The sequence below is a fragment of the Electrona antarctica genome, assembly GCF_951216825.1.
Source record: "Electrona antarctica genome assembly, chromosome: 11".
NCBI classification, from domain to species: domain Eukaryota; kingdom Metazoa; phylum Chordata; class Actinopteri; order Myctophiformes; family Myctophidae; genus Electrona; species Electrona antarctica.
In genome coordinates this window covers 10090231-10110425 of record NC_136792.1, presented here as the reverse complement: position 1 = coordinate 10110425, position 20195 = coordinate 10090231, and the positions used below count along the sequence as shown (strand labels likewise).

Here is a 20195-nt window from a genome sequence, read left to right as displayed (position 1 = left end):
GTTCTCCAAGCCAAGACCCAGGTTCTGTATATATAGTGGACTATTTTTGCGCTGCCCCGAATGTGCTGTGACCCGCTTTATTAGCTCTGCTCCCCTTAAAACTTGGTAATTGATCCCCTTTTTTTAATCTCTCGAGTGGCGGGACACTTATAGGGAGCTTTAGTTCCAGACGTGACAGTGCTAATGTTGGGATCTTCTCAGAATTTTCACCTTCGGGTCCTCTCGGCCTAACTTAATTTACACCACTTCTAGAATGTTCTACCCCACTGTGTGGTTTCGGAGGAAGGTGTGTGTGCGTGCGTGTGTGACTGTGTGTGTGTGTGACTGTGTGCGAGTGCGTGTGTGTGTGTGTGTGCGTGTGCGTTCGGGGGGGGGCAGATACTGTAGATAGACAGGGGCTGGTGCATCTGCTAGCAGTATCTATTTATACCTCAGGAAAGGAGAGCCTGGCGGTGTGGGGTGGTTGGGTGGGTGAGAAGACGGAGCTACCCAAGGGCCTGTGCAGGGGGACAGCTGTCCAGGGTCTGCTGTGATTGACGCACAGACTCAAAGAGCAAAGACACGATGTCTGAAGTTGTGTCTATTTTTTTTTATATAAACACGCACACACACACACACACAAAAAACCCAGTAGTAACAAATAGTATGTCATGAAATAATGTTCCAACGGCCATGTCTCTTTTAGGGAAGGTACTAGAAAACTGAGAGAGAGAGAGATGAGTAGAGAAGTGATGATGCAAAAGTGATTGAGAATTATGCTGAACGCATGCAGTGGTGGAGTCTGTGGAGAGATGATGACGCACGCCTAGAGGCCTGATTATACTTGGATCTACAAGATCTACAACATGTCGCATCGTGCCATGAGCGTGTTCTGAGCTCATATACTGTACATACGTCCGCTATTTTCGCTGCAGGCGCGCCATGCAATCATCAAGTATAAATCGGGCATTATCTTGCCCTTGTACCACTCTTACAATAATGTGCTGCAGTGATCGCCCAATTAACACTTGGAAGTGGCTATCTGTGTAGTAATAATAGGCCGCGCGACAGAGCCCCGGCTAATGATAGACAGGATTTCTAATTGTCTCTATAAGCCTATATGGGGGCTAGGCCGTGATAATCACAAGTCTGTCTCTATCTCTCGATGTTGTTGTTGTTTATATAGAGCTCGTGCTCTGGGATTCGTCCTGTGTCAAAAGGGGAAACAAGAGAGACAGTGCCGCGTCAGTGCATCACTCATTGGAAGCTGCTGATGAGCAATAATAGTGACAGTAATGTTTCAGAAATGTGTTCCCATGTGTGCTGGATCACAGGAGTCACAATTACGTTTGGGAGTTGGAAGTTCCCCTCCTCGCGTTCTCCACTGTGGAACAGACAGATCTGCATGGGGCGGGTGGGGGGGTCCTGGGGTATAGGCATAGATTCACGCAAACATCGTCTGCAATTCAGTTGCCATCAGAGATCAGATAATATACCCACTTATGCTGCCTGCTACGTCATTTCATTGCTGTCGGGTGGAAGCTTGTATGTCCAAAATGTTCCGTTTTATTTATCATAAAAAAGTAGTGAGCTTGTAGATCGGATATTTTCACTAGTTTTGTGTATAACACTCACTGTGTGACACGAGGTAGGCATTCATTTACGAAAAACAAAGTTGAAAGACGGAGAGATAAAAGGTTTCGGCCAAACGATTTGTTTGAAGAGAATAATTAATTACAGAGTAGAATCATGCATTAGAGAAAGCAGAAATGGAAAAGCATTTCTTACACTGATTCTCTGTCTAGAATGTGCAATGTGAGCATATGAAATGACGCTTATCTGTTTCTAGTAGAGGGCTAGCAGCATTATTGACATATTTCCACACAACCTCCAGGCACGGAGGGCTGTGTGTGTGTGTGTGTGTGTGTGTGTGTGTGTGTGTGTGTGTGTGTGTGTGTGTGTGTGTGTGTGTGTGTGTGTGTGTGTGTGTGTGTGTGTGTGTGTGTGTGTGTGTGTGTGTGTGTCTCGGGGGGGGGGGGGGGGGGGGTCGGTCGGGGGGAACATTTTCTTTGGTTCGTCTGTCAGCTTTTTCCATGTACTGACATTTTATTAGCAGCAGCAGCAGCGGGGATCCCGTTAACTCTGTTAGATGGACGCCAATTCCCATAGCAGACATGAAGATTGGGGCAATTACAAAAGCGTGAAAAAAACACCGCCTTTTTTATTTATTTTATTTATTTTTTCACATCCCAAATGGTTATACAGAAGTTTAGTCTTTGTAAATGTCTGCCTTGTTATTATTTCAGGCTTTATTAGTGTTTTTCTAGTGCTGCTGCTGCTGCTGTGGTATCACAACCTGTCTCCAGCTGTCATCCTCACCATCTGTTTTCACCTGAGTGTTGCCTCTCATTCAGATGAGGGAGGTAGAGCTATAGGCCAGGGGTTCTCTAACCTTTTGTTTGAGCTCTGCACCATTAGCATATTTTTGAACAATCCTCAAGGACCACCCACCCATCCTGCCTCCCTACAACTACAGTATTTTAGAATGCACAACAGTCTGTTAATGATATTTTACATTACTGATCTTAAAGCCAGAGTTATATTTATTTGCGCCCTGGTGTTGCGCAGCTATAACAGCAGATCTACCACTTGTAGATCAGCTATTGTCAGTGCATGACACTGGGCACACAACTAAGTACATGAAAGTCCTTAACCCATTTTGGGCGGGAACCCCTGTTGGTGTTAGCATTATGTTATGCTTTAGCTATTGAAAAATAGCAGATCTACAAGCTCATAGCGCGCCACAGAGTGGCGTGCTACGAGCTTGTAGGTCTGCTATTTTTGAAAAATCGAAGAATGACAGAAACAGCTTTTTCAGAAAACTGTCAGGATGTAGAAGACATTTTTAGAATCTTATCTCAGGTCAAAATCGGTTGAAGATTTCGTGACATTAATTGTCATGTATTTTTGTGGCCGGGGATTTTCTCTGTGTCTGTGAAGCCTTTTGAGCTGCAATGAAAACAGGCAAAACGGTGAAAGCTGCAGTGACATCTCCTGGCAAATCCCATTGTCATATATGGCATTTACTGGCTCTTACATCACACTCCACAGGAAAATCAGAGCACTTGTTTGAGCCAGAAAACCCCAGACAACAGAAAATCTACTCAATGTGAAAAGTTCAGTTTTAAAAATTACAAAACCTTTTTTTTTATGTCACAATCCCTTTAACAGTTATTCAATGTTTCCTCCACACTATGCCTATTAGTTCAACATTCCTCCTAATCATTCTCACAACACATTGCAAAGTGACACCTTGTGAGCTTGTAGGATTGGCTGCTTTTGGCGAAGAGATTCGGTGTAGATGCAAAAATGCGGTCCAAGTAAGTATACAGGTTTTAGGTGGTTAAATTAGATGTACTATAGTTGAGAAACAGGCTGTATGACAAACAAAGCACTAGATGGATCTGCTGTTGACCCAGGGCCATTTGAATGACTCTGCAAACCTTGCACTTTGACGCCCCCTCATGTACGCACGCGTTGCGTGGGTATACCCTGCAGTCTGTCTGTGCCCTGCAGCCCACGTCTGTTTCGCTTGCGTTATCAAAAGCTATACGTGTGTGTGTGTGTGTGTGTGTGTGTGTGTGTGTGTGTGTGTGTGTGTGTGTGTGTGTGTGTGTGTGTGTGTGTGTGTGTGTGTGTGTGTGTGTGTGTGTGTGTGTGTGTGTGTGTGTGTGTGTGTGTGTGTACGTGTGTGCGGGGATAGGTAACCCGAAGATGATGCCAACTGGAGTTGCGTAAAGGCTGTGTCATTGTTTCACAAAGGCTTCATAGCTTTTTAGTGCCGTGGATCCAGAGAGAAGCGGGGGTGTTCGGGTTCCAGCCTATAACAGCACTTTCTTTTTATAGTTTGCCACTAGAAGTGTGTGCACGCACTCTGGAGAGAGAGATAGAGAGAGGGAGAGAGGGAGAGAGGGAAGAGAGAGAGGAGAGTCAGTGACAGTGTCCTACTTTATAGTATCCATCGGGGAGCATTGTGTATGCAAGTATGTGTGCGTACAATATGTCTGTGTATATGTGTGTGTGTATTTCAGACTTAAATCCATGGAGCTCAAGAGAATACCGACTGCAGCCAGCAGTGACTTTTGAGACGCATGTCAACAACCGCGGCCGGACGGCTTTGTTTTTTGGTCGCTATTGTTATTGTCCAAGTGTCCAGGCCGCTATGGGGACAGGTTGTTGTTTGGTATAAATACTAGGACATGGATTGGCTGTTGACGACGTCTCTATTATGGCGGCGGTGTTGATAGATTACATAATAGAAAGGCTTTCCCCGAGTCTAAACGAAGTAAAGGTGTTGCATGGTAATGCTGGTGAATAAAACATCCAGTACTGATGCACAAACCTGGACATGGACACATACATCATCATTAGTGTTGTTATCAGCATTTAAAATAGCACAGTAAAATATGATATACTAGCGCCGTATATCACATGATATAGTATAGCATAGTAGGTAAAGTATACTAGCTAAATGTTTTATCTCTGGGAAAAACATTTGTTTAATCTCTGAGCACACGAGCAACACACACACAATCGATACGCAATTATCGGGCTTTATTATTGGGGCATTGTTTGTGTGAGAGGATGCAATGGGGTGGGGGGGGGGGGGGGGGTGCATTTATGCAGTAGATGGAATGGAACCGCGGTAGGTACTGTAGTTGAATCTGGTGCGCAGACATTTTCACCTCTGTCTGTCTGTCTGTCTGTCTGTCTGTCTGTCTGTCTGTCTTTTCTTACACTGTTTCTCTGGCTTGTATGTGAGGACATCAATATGTTATGAATAAAATCTTTTGCTACTTTTAACTCGAACCCTAAAGCCGGACAAAGCCAAACTACAAGCTCAGTCAGAACTTGTGAACCTATAACCCCAACCTGAACCTTTTCGTAAACTTGTAATTGTATACAACTATTGTTTTTAACCATAAAACAACATTTAAACAACTCTTGTTGAAGACCTGGAAAATTGTGTATTCCTCAAATTCGACTATACTGTACTTTGTGGGGATATTTGACCTGTATATTAACGCACACGCGCGCCACACACACACACACACGCACACGCACACGCACACGCACACGCACACACACACACACACACTCTGTGTACACATTTGTACACTCTCAGAGTTAAATTACATTGATTTTACAATATAAATTGGGGTCCCAGAGATAGAAAATACCATTAAATGGGGGTCCGTAGACTAATTAATGTCAAACTGTGGGTTCTTGAAATTAAACGGGTTGGGAATCACTGCTAGAGTCGTAAAGGTCTTCTCTTATGCGGTGGGTCCCTGGAATATCTCTTCAAATGGGGGTCTAATTAGTGTCAATTTGGGGGTCCTTGACATGAAAAAGTTTGGGATACCACTGCTTTAGGGGGGGGGGAGATGATGACAGCACATCAGCATGACAGCAGGTTGTCGGGGGGAGGCGTGAAAAGAAAAGCCCGGGCTTTAGAAGTGCTGAGCCATGGAGATGAACACGTCTACACACACACACACACACACACACACACACACACACACACACACACACACACACACACACACACACACACACACACACACACACACACCTGTTGGTCTGCCCTCAGCTGACCACTGGCCACTGTGCTCTAGTCGTCACCACAGCAGTTTAACACAATAAACAGGTGGTCTGTTAAGTACACATGGACGGGGGAAGAGAGAGAGAGGGGCTAATTTGGGGCCAATTTGGGGGTACTTGACATGAAAATGCTTGAGAACCACATATTCTGACATAGAAACATGGGTTTTTCAGAAAACTGTCAGGATTTAGAAGGCATTTTTATTTGTAGAATCGTCCTCCGGTCTAAATGTGATAAAATAGCAGATGTTTTCAGCGAAAGCTTCCCCCACAATAACAGAAAACAGAAAATACAATAGCATAGAGTCCTGAGGGACTCCATATGCAATAATCGCTAGTTGCAACCCCACTTTAGGCATAGCCTAAACAACACTTTATTACTCGCCTATAGGTTTCTATTATGCTGGTTTCTAAGTGGAATGGCGTCACATGGGAATGTGATAAAGCTCTTTTACGCTCTAGAGTGAACCCTTTCAGACCAAAGCATTTTTTGAATCTCTTTCCCCAGAATTCTATCTTTTGAATCGGTCTACAATATTTGAGTGTCAAATTGCCAGTATCCATAGAGACATCGTTAGAATGCTTGGTTCCTCGAAATTATTATCTCATGTGATGTGATGTCATGCACCTGAAATGGTTGGTCTGTAGACTGTAAATGATTGGATGTGGTGCTGTAAACGTGTGTTTTCGGTAAACGTGGTTAAATTGACTAATCGAGGACCCACGGGTCCTTGAGTGGTCCCTGAGGTTCCAGGGTGTTCCCAGCTAAATTATCGAATGTTTGGACCATGAATGGTCTCTCTAACTCTAAGGCAAAATCTTAATTTATGCTTTGAACGACAAATGTTGACCGACATCATGTCACATGATTGACGTCCAAACGACAAGAAATGCCTTCATAGTCATACAATGTCGTGGTACTCTGATAGCTTGGGAAGCTGTACGATACTTCATCCACTTCCCTGTTTTATAGATCTTGTGGCAATGCTGTTGTGTCGGCGAGTTCCAGACATTATGAATGCTCTAAACACAAAACAACATGTTTGAGACATCAAAGCAGAACTTGGCCTTTATACACTCTCAGATTAAGACTGGAGATTTTACAGTGATAGAGTGGTGCAACCACTCCCAAGAAACAGCAATGTCCCTATGTCACAACCTATGTCCCTATGTTTAGAGTACCAGTAGGGGCAAAAGTGGTGTTGCACTGTTGCCTGCTAATTAGAGAGAGAGAGAGAGAGAGAGAGAGATGGAGAGGGAGAGGGAGAGGTGTCTGCTAAATGCTAATTCCCCCACACAGTAACTCTGTCATTTCTCAACCGTTTCGGACGCGGGGCGGCTCGCTGGAACCGGGCCGTGGGTCTGGAAGTTCCGGGGACCCACCGGGGACCCCCACACGGAGTTGCACCACTTTTTAGCTCAGTGGTTCCCCCCCCCCCCCCCCCAATAAACTGTGGACCCCTTTCACCCCCCGACAAGCACTTGTGTTGAGGCAATACTTCCTTACAAGTATTTTGAAAATAGCCGATCTACAAGCTCACAACCACCACGGTGTTGCAGTGAGCTTGTAGATGGGCTATTTTCACAATTTCCTTATATTATTTGACAATTTGGCTAATGTTTGATCAGTTTTTATAATATATATAGTTTATGGATTACTTTTGGCCCTTATACCTAAAGACTGTATGCCTGCGCCACACAAGCTGCTCTCTTTCTTTCTTTTGAATATTTCATTCATAATGGTTCAGCGATAGCACCCGTTTAATGTTTTGATGGCTGAAACGTGCAAGACAATTATGCCTATTATGTCTACCAGTAAGACGCCCTAAGGGGCGAGGTCGCGTGCACGCATCCGCCTGGGTTACGGCAGACGGCAGACTGCTGGGCGAGCTCGCTGGCGCTTTGGCATGGGGGGGGGGGGGGGGTCAGATTAACATATGGAATGAATTCTGTACGGGCCATATATGGAGCGTGTCTTGAGTGTACAGGGTTTGATGAGGTCAGATCAACATATGGAATGTCAGAACAGGAAGGACGGGTGGGGTAGGATCAACATTATGGAATGTCAGAAAAGGTCAGCTCCATATATGGAGATCTAAGGGTTTGAGGTTTGAGGTCAGATATGTAGAGTTGCTGGCCGGCTCCATATATGCAGATCTAGGTAATGATCCAGTCTTCTCCATGTATGGTTAGATGAGGTCAGTGTCGTGATCTTCATATATGGAGATGCCCATTTTTATGGTGGCGTGACGTGTCACGAGGCGTGATGATGTCAGATTGACATATGGAGCGTGTCACGAGGTGTGATGTCACGAAGAGTGATGGACTGACGCCCATATATGGAGATCTAAGGGTCTCCGTGATGTCACGAGATGTCACGAGGCCGCATGATGGACTGACTGACACCCATAATATGGGTGTCAGTCAGTCCACTCAAGTCCACTCAAAAAGTGATGGCTAAGGGTATTTCAGAGTTAAATGAACAACCCGGATTTTGTCTGTTTAGGCAAAGGATTTACATCATTGAGATTCGACTCCGACAGCCTGAAGCAACAACAGTAGTAAAATATGACTCATGAGATTCACTGTTTGGCAATAGCCTAGATCTGTGAGGAGTCTGCAAATAAAATACCATTTTGACTAATGAATATTATTGGAATTGTTGAAAATGCAATTAAGGTGTGAACTTGTGATTACTTTGGAACCAATGGTTTATGGTAGTAACAGTCTATGCCATAGACTCTATGGAGTCAGTCTGAGGTCCCATACACTTTAAATCATCCTCTGTGCTGATGCATGTGTACAAATATTTGGCGGTGTCCGTTTTTCTCAGCACCATACACGGTAAAATCCCAGTAGTGTTAGTTTAACTCAGAGGTTAGTTAAACGGACCACTTCACCACTAATATTAATAATAATACACTAATAATATAACTTTAATTGGTCCTCACTAATGTTCAGGATAAAATACTACATCATTATTTTCTACTCAGTCTGTGTCTCTCTCGTACAGTGTTGCTTTTGGCAGCAAATTTAGATTTTAGTTTTAATCATAGTCTCTCTTGAATAGTTTTCATTTAGTTTTAGTCACATTTTAGTCACCTGGAATGTCTTAGTGTTAGTCTAGTTTTAGTCGACTAAATATCATAAGATTTTAGTAGACTAAATCTACAGTTGATTTAGTCGACTAAAATGTATTTTGGCGGGCCTTGATGCCGTCGTAATGATTGTTTTTATTACTTTCTGAAAATAGCCGATCTACAAGCTCACAACGCGTCGCGCTGCGGCGCGGTGTGAGCTTGTAGATCGGCTATTTTCAGCATGCAACTAATTGTAAAATGACTTATACTGGATCTCTTGTCCACTAGTCCCTTCCTAACATTTTAGTTTAGTTTTTATTTGTTGACGAAATTGTCAGTATATTTAGTCTTAGTTTTAGTCATCATAGCTTAGTTTTCATTTAGTTTCCATGTAGTTTTCGTCAGTGGAAAAAGGTAGTCGATGAACATTTTTCGTCTTAGTTTTAGTCGACGAAAACAACACTGGTCTCATAGGAGGGCTGTGGGCTGTTCAGAAACCTGTCCACCAGTGACATCATCGTTAGGCAGATTTATTTTTTAAACAAGATTTAAAAATATATGTATTTAGATTTTTATTATCGTGAGAACGATGGCTTCCATTATCGCAACTTTTCAATAATGGAAAGCTTGCAGTTTCTATTGGCTTGGATCCCCCCATCGATGATGTCACTGGTGGACGGGTTTCTGAACTGCCCAAAGCCCTCCTATGAGACACAGAATGGTGGCATTTTATCATGAACCAATTAAGGAGGACCAATTAAATTAAGTTAAGTTGGAAAAGTGGTGAAGTGGTCCTTCAAATGAACACTAAGGATTTTACTGTTCATGTTGTTCTTACTTTTATTTCCAAAAGGTATAGGCAGTGGGGAATAGTTAATTTCCCTTAGGTAACTTTCCAATTAACACAGACAGAGCAGCAGAAAGCATTCGGGGTCGCCTAGACTGAATATGAATTTCATTTTACAACACAGATTATTGAAATGTCTTGGTCAAGATGGCAAAAAATGGTCTGGCTTTGAACTCGCTGAGACAGACATGGCATTTTGGTGTTAAATATATCGTATAAATAAGATGCAAGCAGTCCTAGCGACCTTATAAATAAAGACACAGTACTGCTCCTGCACCAGGCAGGGATATCATGCAGAGTCTGTGCTGTGATCAAGGCTCAATAACAGCCCTTCCTGGAATACTGTTTTGACAACTGATGTGTCCTTAGTTTTAACCTTAACCCTTAAGACTAAATCAGTATAGTTCTCAACTTTCAAGGTTTTTCTAAAATGTTCAGAAATATCAGATGTATACAAGCTCGCACGCCTCGCAGCACGGCACAAAGTAACACGCTTTGAGCTGTATATATCTGCTATTTTCTTTTCCAACACATTCTGGGCAGAAACCCCTTTTGGTGTTTTAAGCATTATGTTACACTTTAGATATTTAAAAATAGCATATCTACAAGCTCATAGCTACGAGCTTGTAGGTCTGCTATTTTTGAAAAAGCGTGAAAATGCGGCACAAATCTATGAATATATATTCTTTCAGAGCCAATGTTTTTAACTCAAATCTTTGCTTCCGGGGGTGGTCCCTGGAACAACATATTTTCAGATGGGGGTCGGCGGCCAATTACATATAATTTTTGGGGTCCTTGACATGAAATATTGAGAACCACTGATACAGAAACATGAGGTCTTTCAGAAAACTGTCATGATTTAGAAGACATTGTTTAGAATCGTTCCCAGGTCTAAATCATGGGTTAAAGCCAACTCGGTAGCAGGATATAATATAGTCAGAGATAGAACTATGATAAGTCTGTGGTTTGTTTACATGAATGAATATGAACTGGGTGAGAAACCAAACAAATCCTATTCCTTTTCTCCTCTTCTTACGGTTCTGCTGTAGTTCTGATCCTAATCAGTCAGTACGTGTGCAGTAAAATAGTTTGATTGATTCCAACAATGACACAGTTTATGGGAGAGTCAGGTGAACAGCTTAACCCCATTATCTATATCAGGGTGACGTGTTTGTTAATCGCAGTATAATCATAACTTTCCAATTGGGTTTCTGTCCAATCTATATCCATTTAGTTCACGAGTCACACGTCACATGAATGCTTAACCCATTTACCTGACGTCGAAATTTTAAAAATGTCTTCAAAATCCTGACAGTTTTCTGAAAAACCTTATGTTTCTGTATCAGTGGTGCTCAATATTTCATGTCAAGGACCCCAAAAATTATATGTAATATGCCTCCGCCCCCCATCTGAAAATATGTTGTTCCAGGAACCCCTCAGAAGCAAAGATTTGAGTTAAAATGTTCACTCTGTAATAATATATATTCAAAGATTTGAGACACATTTTCACGATTTTTCAAAAATAGCAGACCTACAAGTTCATAGCGCGGCACTCGGTGGCGCGCTATGAGCTTGTAGATCTGCTATTTTTCAATAGCTAAAGTATAACAAAATGCTTAGTTAAAACACCAAAAGGGGTTCCCGTCCAGAATGGGTTGATGCCCGGACATTTCCATGAGCCGATTATTTTGGGGTGTGCATCGTGCCAGACAGCCATCGTCTTATTCAGGGGTTCCCATACTGTGGTGCGTGCACCTCATTGTGGTGCTGATTATAGACCAGCTGTGGGAGTATACTGTACAGCAGCTGCATGTATCTCAGTGCTGTGACATTCTGTCATTATTTGCCATAATCATATTAAAAAAATCACACCCGTGTGAACTGAGTGGTGTAAGGTAATGAAATCATGTCTGACGTAATGTGCGCAGAGAAAATGACCACGGTTGCTATGTTCACCCTGTTCACCCGGGTGTGATTTAATTACGTCAGAAATTATTTTGAACATAGCAACCATGGTCATTTTTTCTGCACACAAAAGCCAGTTGTAGGAGTGGTTTACACCACTCAATAGGAGTGGTTTACACCACTCAAAAACACACCTGTGTGAACTGAGTGGTGTAAGGTATTATATAGCCTGATCAGCTGTGGTCTGACGTAATGTCTGACGTAATGAAATCACACCCATGTGAACTGGGTGACCATAGCAACCATGCTCATTTTTTGGAACAGACAGACAGACAGACAGACACGTAAACTAACAAAGCCAGTTGTAGGAGTGGTTTACACCACTCAAAAAATACACACGTTTTGGTCAAATGCAACGAGACTGAGCATTGTGGGGGGTGCGTAGCTAGGTCAGGGGGTAACAGGGGGTGCACGGCCAAAAAAGGTTTGGGGTCCGCTGGTCTAATTGATACTTATTTGTACGTCCATGTCTCAACAGAAATAACTGATTTTCTTTCTTTTTTTTAAAGGTTTGTGGCTTTCGCCTTTTATTTTTTATATATCTTTTTTATGAAGGGACAGACAGTAGGCTGACAGGAAAATGGGGAGAGAGATGGGGGGGTGACATGCAGTAAAGGCCGTCGGGATCGGGAGACGAACCCGCAGCACACTGCCAGACTGGGTTGCCAGCCAAGGTGCCTGGACCGCTGAGCCACGTCCCAGGCCACTGATTTTCAACTGAAACATATAAATGGACCCTGAGGCTGATTGGCACTGGTGGACAAAGTACACAAGCCCATTATAGGCCAGTCAATCTGAGGTTTGACCCGAAATAAATTGCAATAGTAATCGTTCAGGGTTTTTTATGTTCCTTAGGGCCATCCAAATAACATCTTCTATTGAGAAATAGTGGATCATGGTAAATTCAGGGGTTGAACGTTGGGGTACCATTAAGTAGCATGTGACGTGTCAAACTAGGGGGTTATTCTTATTCATGATTCTGAATCCACTACAAGCATTAGTTTTGCACGAAAAACACAGAATGTTTTCTCGAATGGAGAAAACATTCTCCATTCGTTGTCAACGGGAATCTAATGTTTACGTAAGACGGAAATCTACACTAATAGCTGAATATAGGCCCTCAAAAAAGAGAAGAGAAGAGAAAGAAGGGGAAAAAGACTCAAACAAACCACAGATAGACGAGTATATTAACTTGGGTACTGTCAGAGCTGCTTATTGGTCAGTGGTCTGGTCATGTCCGGTGCTTTTGCAGAGAGTTGGCCCGTTGCAAGAGAGGAGCTCTCTGACTATCTGCTGGTCAGCAGAAGCAGGGAATGTGAGAGTAACAGGTGCAACCCCTTAAAATAGAACGAGAGGAGTTGTTGGGGGGGGGGGGGCATGGGGGGGGGGAAGACAGAAGGAAATAGGGAAGGAAGAATAAATGGAGATAAGAGCAGAGTAAGCTAAATCGTGAGGTGTGAATTTTCGGAACCAGAAAACATTCAAGGAAAAAGGATTGACGTCAGTTTTCTTACACATAGAGGATTTCCCATGTCTTTTTTTTTTGACTCCACCAGGCCGAAGGAATGGGGCGAGTGTGTGTGTGTGTGTGTGTGTGTGTGTGTGTGTGTGTGTGTGTGTGTGTGTGTGTGTGTGTGTGTGTGTGTGTGTGTGTGTGTGTGTGTGTGTGTGTGTGTGTGTGTGTGTGTGTGTGTGTGTGTGTGTGTGTGTGTGTGTGTGTGTGTGTGTGTGTGTGTGTGTGGGGGGGGTTGAAGAAGTTCCGCGGTCACAAGCGCAGAAGTGCTGACTAGATGAAACGTCTTGTCTAGAGGCTGCCGAAAAGATGGGATTCCGGGTTTAGAGATGGAAGCTTTAGTTTAGGTTTAAGGTTAGATTTATCTTCTTGAAGTAACTCTAAAGGAAACTTAAATCCGTCAGAGAATATTTTCTGGCACGAGGCCTTATAAAAAACATTTTTTAAGAGAACATTTTCATACTCCATCCTGAAGATTGGCTTCCAAATGATGTGCTCCGTTTTGAACAAAATATCATGAACAAACCGTGTGATTTCCGTCAAATCTTGCACGTACATTCAGTTGTACTTGTCTGTTGTTGTGTGCAATGGTTGTTGATTTGTGGCAGATCAACTTGGCGTTGCACGGCCTGCACATGACCTTGTTCCACATGGAACGTCTCGTACGCGCCAAATCACGAATCGCCTTCTCGTGTGAAAGTGTGTGTGAGAGAGAGAGAGAGAGAGAGAGAGAGAGAGATGATTGTGTCTAATTTGCATATCCCGGATGTCCAGAGGGAATTTGATTTTCTTGCCTAAGTCAAAAATAAAATGGCCATAAATCCAGGGGCAGTAATTACCGGCCCTATATATATATATATATATATATATATATATATATATATATATAACCACTGGTGTTGTAGTGGTTTCAATTTGGTGTTCTTACTGCCACGGTTAGATGTTTTGCTCAGGGCAGAACTGTGTGGTCTAGCGCTGTTGTTAGACCAGAGAGGTCAGGTGCAGTGTAATTGAACATCACAGGTTCTGCCCCCACTCTCCTACATAAGATGATAGATCAAGGTTCAAGCTCGTGCTTTATCGTTACATCCTGTGTATACAGGTGTAAGAGTAAAAGGTATTTTTGTTTCGGCTTCCGTTCCGACAATTCAACTTGTCCTTGTTATTAAGCCAATGTCTCATGTCACATGTTTTAGTTTGTTTGTATGTTTGGAGTTGTTCTTGTTCACCATGTCTGCTGTATTAAAACCGCCCAATAATGAGTTTTACCACATAAACCCTACCGGCACGTAAATCTCTTCGCAGAAAAATAGCCAATCTTCTATTTTCACAAAATATTCACCTCGTATGACGACATGCCCAGAATTGGGATGCTATAGCATCCCAATTCTGGGCATGTCGTCATACTATATAGGCTATATAGTATACAGTATACGTTTCATGCCGTTACACGGTGAAAGTGTAAAAATGGACCCAAGTGGAAAGTGCTCGGGAGAGGGGAAATCCCCCCCCCCCCCTCTTCCTCCCTGTTGCGTGTTTTCCATCAGGGCCATCTGTCTCCTCCGCCACCCACACACACAGCCAACAACGTGCTATCCCTTTGCTTTGTCGACTGTCTGCAGTGCTGGTCTAATCGATGTCCCAGACAGAAGGGTTGGCCCGCATCAGCAACACTCTGATTAAGGCAACAGGCCAAAAGCCAAGGGGACTTTTACACTGTTAATATAACTCAGACATGAACAGGGAACCAGTGTTGTTTTTGAATTTAGTTTTTTATTCATAGTCTCTTGAATGGTTTTCACTTAGTTTTAGTCACATTTTAGTCACCCGGAATGTTTTAGTGTTTCAGTCGACTAAATATCATAAGATTTTTAGTTGACTAAATCTACAGTTGATTTAGTCGACTAAAATTTTGATACACCTTGATGCCGTCGGAATGGCTGATTTCACAAGTTCACAAGTGAGCTTGTAGATCGGCTATTTTCAGCATGCAACCAAGTGTAAAATGACTTGTATTGGATCTCTTGTCCACTAGTCCCTTCATAACATTTTAGTCTAGTTTTTATTTTTTGTACTATTTATTAGTGTGGCAGGCAACCAGACTATTGGTATGTCAAATCGACCGGCTTCATCTGGAATCGTGTGCTTGTATTTTTAAGAGATCCGTTGTATAGTTTAATTGATATTAATTAATTAGTTCTCTATAGGCTTATAATGGGAAGATCGAAGACTAATTCAGGCTCCAATTTAAGTACAACATCAGGTTCTTGAGCTCTGCAGTGTTGTCAGCCAAGCTGTCGCGCCGCAGCACCGTCTACGCTTATTTCCCCTCCTGGCTTTGCTCTGGGTTGGCTGGCTCCCATAGGGTCAATTTGCTTGCCTCAAGTTCTGGGTGCCTGACACAGTTCCCTGCCAGCCTCATCCTTCTCTCTCTGACTTTGTCCGTGACCCGTGGTGTAGGTCCCCATAGAGGTCCACATTTCTGATGCGGTCCGTCCATGTGACACCTAGTGCCATTCGTAGCATTCTTGTGTAGACTCCATCCAGGGCTTTTTCCTGTTGTATTGTAAGGGTCCATGTCTCGGCCATGTCTCAGTCTGTGTGTGTGTGTGCGCGTGTGTGTGTGTGTATGGCACACGCACACACACACACACACACACACACACACACACACACACACACACACACACACACACACACACACACACACACACACACACACACACACACACACACACACACACACACACACACACACGCACACACAGAGAGAGACATACAGATATACACACCCGGCCACTCATTAAGACTTCTGGGTGGTACCTGTCAAAATACTTCCTTAATGTCAATGAAGTCCACGATCAAACAATGGAATGGATGGAAATATAAAATGAGCAATATATTTATTATGGTTTGGCAATGAATTGGATCTGCTTTTTAAGTACTCTGACCAAGCGCATCAGTCCCAACCATAGGGACTCCGAATCAGAGGGTGAGACAGGTGGTAGCTGGGGTGGAGGAGGGTGAGACAGGTGATAGCTGGGGTGGAGGAGGGTGAGACAGGTGGTAGCTGGGGTGGAGGGTGAGCAGCAAAAGTTTAAGCAGACAGCAGCGCAGCAGTATCTGTGTGCAGCAGCAAGCAAGCAACCAGGATGAGCAGTGCAAACTTCCAGTTTAAATAGCCGGTATGAACATAGATATTTAAAAAAATAGATGCCTTGCCTCACTGGCCGCTGCAGTCCATTGGAACGACGTGTCTCCAATTAAGGCAGGAAGTCAAGCGGAAGGCATTTGTTGAAGGCACGCTGCGTCGCTGCCCATGTGACGCGACTTTTCTGGGACTTATGTTACGCACGCGGAAACTGCTTGTCAGCAGTTTCCTGACTGACCCAATGAACGGCCGGCAGCCGTTCAGCAGTTTCCTGACTGAACTTGCTTTGCGCATGTCTGTGACAGCCTGCAGGCGCGACGCTCATTTTTATCCTCCTAGCTGATCTTGTGTTGACCTGTATTTTCATTGAACTGTACCCATTCTACAAACTGTTAATACCAATCAATCAATGTATCAATGTACATTGTATCAATCAATCAATCAATCAATCAGATTTCAGATTTGTATTGAAGGGACAGCCCCTTGAGATGCAGCATCTCATTTTCAAGAGGGACCCATAGACAAACAAAATACAGAAAAGCATACTGTACACAAATACACAAAACATGCAGTACACAGATACAAACGGATATACAAATACATACTTATATACACAAATAGCTTGCTCACCCTCTTCCACTTAGACCACCACATAATACACAATGGAGATAAGGTTACAGTGCAAATATTTCAATGTCATAATTGGTTACAGTCAGGTTAGAAGCATAGACAAGTTGAGTCTAGATGTGAATATAAGGAGGTCCTGAAGCTACTAAATGATGAGATGGATCTCATCTCAGGGAGATTGTTCCAATCGAATGGGGCTTTGTAGCAGAAAGACCTCCGCAATCAATGTACTGGACACTATCTTATATTGTATCACTAGCAGACAGACAGACAGACAGACAGACAGACAGACAGACAGACAGACAGACAGACAGACAGACAGACAGACAGACAGACAGACAGACAGACAGACAGACAGACAGACAGACAGACAGGAGCTGCAGCTGCTAAGCTACACCTGCCAACTTGATGGGAGTGTTGTTTTCGTCGACTAAAACTAAGACAAAAGATGTTCGTCGACTACCATTTTCCACTGACGAAAACTAAATGGAAACTAAATGAAAACTAAGCTATGATGACTAAAACTAAGACTGAATATATTGACAATTTCGTCAACAAATAAAAACTAGACTAAAATGTTAGGAAGGGACTAGTGGACAAGAGATCCAGTATAAGTCATTTTACACTTGGTTGCATGCTGAAAATAGCTGATCTAGCGACGCGTTGTGAACTTGTAGATCAGCTATTTTCAGTGTAAAATCAGTCATTACGACAGCATCAAGGCCCACCAAAATACATTTTAGTCGACTAAAAATGTGACTAAAACTAAGTGAAAACTATTCAAGAGACTATGACTAAAACTAAAAATCAAATTTTTCTGCCAAAAACAACACTGCTTGATGGGAACATTAACAGTACTAGTACACTGTAGAACCTTGTCCGGCATCCAGGTACAAGTTCACTGGGTCACAGTGCTCCTGTGATATCCCAACACATCCTGGCGTCCCCTCCCCCGCCTGCTTGGCATTGTCTCGTCCGTGTCATATAAAATTAGCACGTTACACAATAGTTGTGGATGGCTGAGAATCAAGCAGGAGGCCCCCCCCCACCATGAGTCCCGTAAGCCAGTGGTTCCCAAACCTTTTCATGACACTAATTAGCCCCGCGGATCCCCATTTGAAAAGATATGCCATGGACGATGAGAGAAGATTTTTACAGCTCTAGCAGTGATTCTCAACCATATTAATTTCAAGTTCCCCCAGTTTGACATGCATTAGGCTATATTGTAAAGCAATGTTAATTTTCACTCAAATGTAGTTGTACCATTTTGTACACTCTCAGAGTTACAGAATACAGACCCATAAGGGTCCATTTGGTTCCAAACTATCATTTAGCTGGGGACCCCCTGGAACTCGCTCTAGGACCCCTGGGGGTCCCGGCCGGACCCCACTTTGGAAACCACTGCTGCAAGCTGCTTCTATTAATATGAGGGTGAGTTAAGCCTCACTTTGGGGCGGGAACCCCTTTTGGTGTTTTAAGCATTATGTTATACTTTAGCTATTGAAAAATAGCAGATCTACAAGCTCAGCACCACATGTGCGGTCCTCGGCTGCGCGTGTGCAGAGAAAGCATTTGTCTAACTGTTAAGTTTAATTGTAGAATTTACAGTTGCGTGCTGGTGTGTCGTGCACTGAAAATAGCCAATCTTCTAACTTTTCATCACGATGCAAGCTTGTAGAGCTGCTGTTTTCGGCAAAAAATTTACAACAGACTATAAATAAAGCAATAGAGTCATTCGTTGTCATATGTTTTTTGAGCTTGTAGATCTGCCATTTTTCAATAGCTAAAGTATAACATAATGCTTAAAACACCAAAAGGGGTTCCCGCCCCAAAATTGATTCAATTGATCTTTTCACACTTTACAACAAGCACTCTATAAATGGGTGCAGGTCTATTTCTTGCAGTGTTTGGTGAATATGCAGCTAGTAGATGACAGGAAATAAGAATGACTAGACCCAAACTGTTTCCTAGCAACGCAATTCCACTGACAAGGTCTATGTTTGGCAGCAGAATCTTATGTAATTCCATTTTAACAAGCTGCTGTCGTGAACTATAACAACTTAAATGTACGTGTTTAACCCATTTTGGACTGAGGACGATTCTACAAATGTCTTGATAGTTTTCTGAAAAACCCTATGTTTCTATGTCAGTGGTTCTCAAACATTAATTTCATGTCAAGGACTCCAAACATTGTATGTATTTGGCCTTGGACCCCCATCTGGAAATGATGTTCCAGGGACCCCCCCAGAAGCAAAGAATATATCTCTGCTGTCGGGAGGAAACCTCATAACTCCAAAAAATTTCAGGAAATAAAGAAAACCATATCTTTTTTAAACAAAGCAATACAGCCTCATCAAAGTTGGTGTTGTAACTTTATATATTGTCAATTACTTCCATGAGAGGTGGGAGAGGTGGTAGAGTTAGTTGCTTTAGCAGACATTGTGAGGGTCCAATGGAGTTAAGAGGTTTTGTCCAAAGCACTTTTTACTACTTTCCATTGGTTCAATATTTTCGAAACAACACACAGACGTAAAGGGTGTTCAATAGCACTGATTTATGGCAAACAAAATCAAAAACCTCAAAAATTGAGTTATGAGGTTTGGTTTCCTCCCGACAGCAACGATATATTTAAAGATTTGCGCCACATTTTCACGATTTTCACGCGCTATGAGCTTGTAGATCTGCTTTTTTTCAATAGCTAAATTATAACAATGTTTAAAACACCACAAGGGGTTCCCACCCAAAATAGGTTAAAGCTTTCATACTTTACAAGCATTATGAGATATACGTACATACTTATATGCTCAGTGGTGGACAGTAATGATTAATAAAGCACATTTACACTTAAAGGGACATTTTTGCAAAAATATAATATGTTAATGACGTTTAGAAGATTTAGAACACTTTCCTGGGGGTCTTTGTGTGTGTAATATGTGGTTTTAGATATTTTAGATTGTAGCAGTGAGCCCAGTGTCTCTAATGTCATGGACGCGTTATTATGTATCCCACCAACGTTGTAGGAAAGCCCTGCTGTGATTGGCCAGTAGTCGTTGTGATTGACAGTTCTCGTTTTTGCGACCAGTCATTAGTCCTACAACTACAACCTATCTCAAACCCTCACCCTAAACCTAACCTCCCACGGGGCAGCACACCTAAACCTAACCTTAACCCATGTCTAACCCATGTCTAATGAGTGTCACTTTGGGGTTCCTTCACATGAAAAACCTTGGCAACCACTGCTCTAGACCCTACTACAGCTGCACTTGTTTTGTATGAAATGCACAAAATAAGGTCATTAGTATTCAGGGCCAAGAGCTTATATAGTATCAACACCAGGAAGGTCTATCGTTGGCAGTGTCAGGGAGGATA

General features: G+C 42.8%; 1 protein-coding gene across 1 annotated transcript in view; it reads left to right on the top strand.

The window, feature by feature from the left end:
- Window positions 1-20195, top strand: part of ryr1b (ryanodine receptor 1b (skeletal)) — a 142712-nt gene that overhangs the window by 898 nt on the left and 121619 nt on the right. The gene's annotated exons all lie outside the window — the stretch shown is intronic.